Genomic DNA, 7,364 nt, shown 5'->3' on the forward strand with positions numbered 1-7,364 from the left:
ATACACTCAGACAACCAGGAACATGAATTTGACTGGGAAAACACTACCATCATAGGACAAGCCAGACAGAGAACAGCCAGGGAATTCCTAGAGGCATGGCATTCATCCACAAACTCCATTAACAGACACATAGACCTGGACCCCATATACAAACCACTACAGCTGAAACTGACACCCGGAAGCGGCAAGAACATCCATCAACAGACACATCGACCTGGACCCCACATACAAACTACTACAGCTGAAACTGACACCCGGAAGCGGCAAGAACAAACCACTATAAATACCGGAAGAAACATCAAAGCAGCGCTTCACAGGAGGCTCCAATAGCACTGATGATGTTCCCTAGCCAGGGAACGAAACGTTTGCAGCAAAAACTTCCAGCTCGGCGAACAGAACCACAACAACGGACACCCGAGCTACAAATCTTCAACCAGACTTTGACTAAATGTATGGTAGCTACATTTTCAGCTGCCATCAAGTAAAAAAGTACACTGTAAAAAGGGAGGCAGGGATATTACATAGGAATACATATAGCTTATGTGAGTGGCCCGAAATCTGGCAAAAAAAGAATAATACAGGAAAATGTGAACATTTTCACTTTGGCCCAAAGAGTAAAAAGCAACATACTATTTAATTGGCGAGATTGTGTGGATTTCAGTGGTACAAAGGGATTTGGGTATCATGGTACTTGAATTGCAAATGTTAGTGTGCAGCTAAAGCAGGTTTCTGGGTTGGAAATGGAACTTGAGCATCTTGTGCAAGGGGAATGGAAGATGAAAGTAGAGATATTATATTACACCTGTGCAGAGCCTAGGCGAGACAATATATGGTCTTTTGTGTTTGGTTTATCTCCTAATTTGAAAAGGATATAATAGCAATGGAATCCGTTCATTAATGTATTTAGAGTTGTTATTATTTTGGTTTGATTTATTGTCATCACATGTACCAAGATACAGTGAAAAATACAGACAGATCGTACCATACAAAGTGGATCATAACAGCAGAACAGTGTGCAGAATACAGTGTGACAGCCGCAGGGAAGGTGCAGAGAGATCACAATTGACATTTAAGAGGCCCATTCAAAAGACAACTACCTGAAGGAGCAACACTCTGAAAGCTAGTGCTTCCAAATAAATTTGTTGGATTATAACCTGGTGTTGTGTGATTTTTAACTATGATAAAATAGACCAAATTAAAACAACCCTTTCAACCATTACTGCTTTTTCACACCTTCAATTCTTATCAGCCTTTGCTACATGCAGCATTTAGGCCTAGCTACCTCTGAATAGTTGTCACCATCGTAAACAGTACCATCCCCATCAAGTCTCCACAAAACATTATAACATTAATTAGTCCTTACCAACCACCTCCTGGACCTGAACAGATTACAGAGTACCAGTTTCCCCAATTAGCATGTACTGTTTAAAATACCTTTTAACAGGGCCATTATCCCTTTAAGAAACTAACTGTCAAAACAGCATTTAAGTGAAATTGCATGAATGAATGAAGGTCACACCAGCAAATAGTAAACAAATCTCACAACCCAGCTATGATAATCAGTTTAATATGTTTTATTGTTTTATTAAGTACAGATACAATTTCTAAAGCATTTAGAGCACATAGGCCTAGTTTTTACTAACATTTACTAACTTAAAAGACAAAAGGACTAACAACTCTTAATTATACAAGCAGACCAAACATACACTGTTAATCCCATCAGAAGTAGCAGCCAGCACTTGTTTTAACCCATCTCCTGTCTCCCAGGACAGAAGTCTTTCAAATGTTTGTGTACTATAGATAAAACAAAGTAACACCACAGTAATGGAATTATAATATATGTAAGAATTGTATATAAAGGGGCTTTTATAAGAACTGTAGATTGGTATGCTATTGCTGCATCAAACTTCTGCTGTGATTGCTAAACACAAGAGCCTATTTTTGCCACTCACTGTTTCCAGTCATTGTTTGAGCACTATCCCATAGATGTGTGTATATAATCGAGTAGTGGATGCACATGGGTTATGTAACAGTGATTCCTTAGAATGCACTTCCTCTGAGCATACCTTGCCTCACAGACCTCGTCATGCTACAGCTCCTGTGTCACAGTTAATGTAACTGGGGGAACTGAAAGGCATGATTTAGAACTCACATGGGGAAAAAGGAAAAAAAGACACCATTGTCACAGATTTTTAATTAGTGGTGATTGTAAATCCAAGTTAGTGATTCTTATTTCCATGTGCAATGCCATTTCTTCCTTTGTCACCAGGAAAGATCCCTATCTTTCGTCACTAATGTCTGTGCACTCTGAAACCCACTGATCCTCTCGGTCTTCACCTCTGCCGTAGTCCTGGTGGAGAGAAAGTAGAGTTTTAAGTGTGAGAAATGTATTTTATTGAGTGGATCGAAATGAAACATATCAATAGGATAGGGAGTGGGGACGATAGATATTCCCACATGGATTGGCGACAGTCGCTTCATTTTAGGCAACCTTGCCATTGCATGGTTGATGAGCTGATTGTAACCCAACAGAGGCCGCATTATTCCTACCACATCAGTAGACAGGGTTGGCCTGTCACCCTGAGCTCACAGTGGCTTCCTGATTACCACCATTCTCTTCCACCTCCTCCACCTTACTGGGGACTGCCTGACTGGAATTATGGAATGCTTCCTCAAGGAGGCTGCTGATTTAACCATTGAAAAAGAACTCAATCATGGCAGTCCAAATTAAATCCACCATGGTTGTGTCAAGTAGGTTACAGAGGGATGCCTTAGACTTGGCATTCCAACTTGCCCAGCCAGCTGGGCAAGACCACAGTAGTCTCATTAACACTTGCCAGAGGCAGAAGTGGGTACCGCAGATGCTGGAGATTAGAGTCAAGATTAGAGTGGTGCTGAAAAAGCACAGCAGGTTAGGCAGCATCTGAGGAGTAGGAAAAACGACGTTTTGGGCAAAAGCCCTTCATCACGAGCTTTTGCCTGAAATGTCAATTTCCTGAAGAAGGCTTATGCCCAAAATGTCAATTCTCCTGCTCCTTGGATGCTGCCTGATCTGCTGCGCTTTTCCAGCAACACATTTTTCAGCTTTTCCAGCACCGGTCTAATCTTGACTCATTAACACTTGCCACAGTCAGATATCCTGAAAATGTGCCTAAATTGTAAACAATCCCATTCAGTGACAACATCAACTCCAGCTCGAATGAAGAAGTGCAACTATAATCAAAATTTATTGCTTCTTGAAGATGTGTAGGTTATGGCTTTATCAGTTTGACACATGGAAGAATCTATTCCTTAGGGTGTTTATTCCATCACAACTAGTAAAGTATCTGACAATTTTAAAGATTCCTCTGTTGAGATCATGAGCAGCCCAGTGTTGATAATTGATGTTAACATGAAAATATTTATATATCTAAAAACACTTTAACAACCATCTGTACCTTATTTCATATGTATCGGTCCATCTGCACTCCCTGACTGGAAAGGTGCTGGCCAAACCTGTGGCCAGTTGTAACTTAACCACATTGCTATCCTGAAGCCACCACCGCTATCTAATTAGAAAATGACAGAGAAAGCAGAATAAATTACAAAGTGCCAAAGAAAAGTAAAAGTTACTCTTACAAGTAACTTTTAAGAAGACTTGAAAGTTACTGTTAAATAATAATTTTAAGTTTGAGTTCCTATAAACTGGACAAATTGTGACCACAAACTTCCATCATTACCAAAACAGATGAAGTAGTTGGTTGGTTCCAGTCAGATGACAACACAAAGTGGAATTGTTTTCTTCATCTTGGAAGGTGGACGTTGCTGGCTGGACCAGCATTTATTACTGATTCCTAATTGCCACTTGAACTAACTGGCTTCCCAGAGCTAATTCAAAGTGAACTTAGGAGTCAAGGTATAAGTGGGATCACATTAGTAAACCAGGCAGGTTTTTACGACAATCAATACATGGTTACATCAAGCCATCTTTTAATTTCAGATTTTCATTGCTTTATATTTCACCATCCGTCCTGGTATGGTGGATTTTTTTTATTAATAAACAGACCATGACATTTTAATTCCTGAGGCACTGAAGCATAATCACGTTGAGAAAGCTGTATAACGTGTACTGGTGGTATTGCTTTCCTTTGCCAATAAATTCTGTTTTGTTCAGTGGAATGTGCCCAAAAAAGCAAGCTACGAGTAAACGGTGTTTAATTCTGATGCTGTCGATGTTGCTGCTCCTCACAAACCCAATGTCGAGCTGAATGAGTTGTTTCAAGGCCGCAGTGAAGTCTGACGGTTCAAATCAAGTTGCATAAAACCTATGGTTTGCAAAAAGTTGAAAATCACCTGTACAGGGATAGTTCTGTGATTAATAATCTTTCGCAGTTTCACATCCTGTCCATTTAAAACGGTGACGATTCCTTGATATGCACACCCTCGCCCGGTTGAGTTTCACATCGTTATCTGAAGTCAGAATGATGGGTTGAAATCAGGGTGTATTCACTATAGTTAAATGATAACCCTGATACTTCTAAGAGGATGTCCCGCTCGCCTCGGTAAACAACGCTCCGGCATGAGCCCGAGCTCGTGCTTTAGCGGTTTATATCTGGCATGAAGCCCTCTCGTGCTGGCTGGAACCGCGAGCGTGTTCGTTGAAGAGCGTCCGTCACGTGCTCCGGTCTTGTTACTATGGAGACAGCCGCCCTAACACCACTGCTCCACGCCAGGCAACAACAACGTCCCAACATCATGTCGGCTCCTGCTGCATCAGCCGTTACCAGGAGCTGGAGCCGCCCAGGTCAGACTCAGGGTAAGAGCGACAACAGATGGCGACTCCCCTACTTCAGTGTGTGACTCCCGGCTCCCTCGCCCTGTGATAGACAGTCCGTGCTTACTCTTTTAATGATTTTTTTTCCCTCTAATTAAGCTGTTATGGCACACGTCTAGCGTAGGTGGGACTTGAACCTGGGCCTCCAGGCGCAGAGCTGGGGACATTATCACCGCAGCAGAAACGCTGTGCACCGTTGCCGTGCATTTTCCCAGGGAGAGACAACTTTTCTGTTGATGTCTGAATCTTGCGACCGGCATATACTTAAATGAGGTTCGATACAGAAATATGGGGAGAGGTTAGAGCGATATGACGAGTTGCAATGGGCATGATGGGCCAAATGCCTTTCTCCTGTGCTGTACAATTCTGTCATGTGTAAACCACATCAATTTAATGTGATTATAGATGAGCAAAGCACTGCATATATGATATGAAATTAAAATAGAGAATGCTGGAGAAACTCACCACCTGAAGAGAGAGGAGCAAAATTAATATTTAGAGTCAAATGATTCTTCTTCCGATACTACAGTTTCTCTCCTAATTTAAAACGTCCTCTGATCAATTGTCATCTTTGATGTTTCTTGCATAGAGTAATAGAGTAATATGGCATGGAAACAGACCCTTCAGTTCAACTCGTCTGCGCTGACTAGATATCTGAAACTGATCAAGACCCATTTGCCAGCATTTGACCCATATTCCCTCTGAATTGTTCCTTTTCATGTACCAATCCTGAAGCCTTTTAAATGTAACTGTACCCATCTTCACCATTTCCTCTGGCAGCATGTTCCATACATGCACCACCCTCTGTGTGAAAAAGTTGCCCCTCAGGTCCCTTTCAGTTTACCTTAAACCCAAGCCCTCGAGTTTTGGATTCCCCAACCTGGGAAAATGACCTTGGCTATTCAATTTATCCATGACCCTGATGATTTTATAAACTTCTACAAGATCACCCTTCAGCCTACAATGCTCCAGGGGAAAATAGCCCCAGCGTATTCAGCTTCTTATAGCTGAAACACTCCAAAGCCAGCAAATCTTTTCTGAACCCTTTCAAGTTTAACAACATCTTTCCTCCAGCAGGGAGATCAATATTGAATACAGTATTCTAAAAGTGGCCTAACCTATGTCCTGCACAACCTCAGCATGATATTCCAATTTCTATATTCAGTGTACTGACCAATAAAGGCAAGTGTGCCAAATGCCTTCTTCACCACCCTGTCTTTTACACTGTACCACAACACTACTTAATCTACTGCTTTTGTTGGGGCGTAGAGGGATTCTACCCAGTAAGGCTCAGATATTTGGAAAGGATCTAGGAGGGGTTCAGGAAGGGAAGAATGGAGGAATGTTTGGCAGTTGATGTGGAAGTGCTTGTATGAGTGAAGGGTCAATAGTATAGTTATCCAGGAGTTACAACAAATTTGAATCATCTCACATTTCATGGATAACTACCCAGATAAGTGAGTCAGAGCCTCACCTCTTCAAGTTTAACTCCAAGTTCAAAACTTTCTCAGATTGTTCTTGATACCGGGTAGTTGCCCATTGGAAGTTTAAACTTTGTAGGTCATTGACTTCTGAGGGTCAATGTGCATCCATTGGGGATATATTAAGTCTTGGACTATCTGAAGACTGGAAGGTCAAAGCCATTAGAGACTAAAAGCGTGATTTCAAATTTATGAGAACCAGAAAACATAACTTATCAAAGTCATAAATTACCAACGTATGACTGTAACAAAGGGAGATGTTCCCATCTCATCCTGCTGCACCTGTGTGCAGCCATTAACATGATTATGACACCATCCTCCTCTAAAGTCTCTTTACTGTCATTAACTGGTTGGGACTTTTCCATTCTTATCTACTTAATCTTAGCCAGGGAATCACTTACAATGACTTCTCTTCTTGCTCCCTCCCCATTAGCTTTGGCATTTCCTGAGGACATTTTTGTGGCATTACCTACTTATCCACAGCATATGCTTACCTTTGGTGACATATTTTGAAGCATAGGTTTAATTTTCATGTGTATATTCATGCCATCCAGTTCTACTTCACCACCACCTCTTTGAACTCTTTAACTGTTGCTAAATAATCAGATAGTTACCTGGCATCTTGTGTTGATGAGCTGAAATTTCCTCTAAGTACAGTTCCGCTAAGACTGAACCCATCCCTAAGATACACATACAGTCCATCTTCCTGACAAGAGCTTGAGATTAAGCCAGTCTGAAGCAGACCTCGGTGCCACATTTGATTCCGAAATGAATTTCTGCTCAAATATTTGTGATAATACTACAATCACCTACTTATAGCTACAAGTCACCTGACTTTCTCAACTTCTCGGCTCATCTGCTACTGAAAGCTTTATTCATGTCTTCATTACCTCGACACTCAACTAATGCGCAGCTTCTGGTCTCCTAAATTTGAATCTCCACAAGCTTGAGATCATTCAAAATTTTGCTGCCCATGTATTAACTTGTAATGTGTGTTGCCTTCCTCTGTCAGCCCTGTGCTTGCTCCTGGTCAAACAATGCTTTGACTTTAAAATTTGTTTCTTTATTTC

The 7,364-nt window shown here is 41.3% G+C and overlaps 1 long non-coding RNA gene across 1 annotated transcript; it reads right to left on the reverse strand.

Moving 5' to 3' along the window:
• Positions 1-1,559: 1,559 nt before the first annotated feature.
• On the reverse strand, positions 1,560-4,624 carry LOC132815455 (uncharacterized). The gene is made up of 3 exons (XR_009644661.1): positions 4,333-4,624; positions 3,438-3,548; positions 1,560-2,350 (listed from the first exon to the last, which is right to left on the reverse strand). It is a non-coding gene; the product is annotated as an uncharacterized LOC132815455 (long non-coding RNA).
• Between the last annotated feature and the right edge of the window lie 2,740 nt (positions 4,625-7,364).

Source organism: Hemiscyllium ocellatum, chromosome 4 (assembly GCF_020745735.1).
Source record: "Hemiscyllium ocellatum isolate sHemOce1 chromosome 4, sHemOce1.pat.X.cur, whole genome shotgun sequence".
NCBI lineage: Eukaryota > Metazoa > Chordata > Chondrichthyes > Orectolobiformes > Hemiscylliidae > Hemiscyllium > Hemiscyllium ocellatum.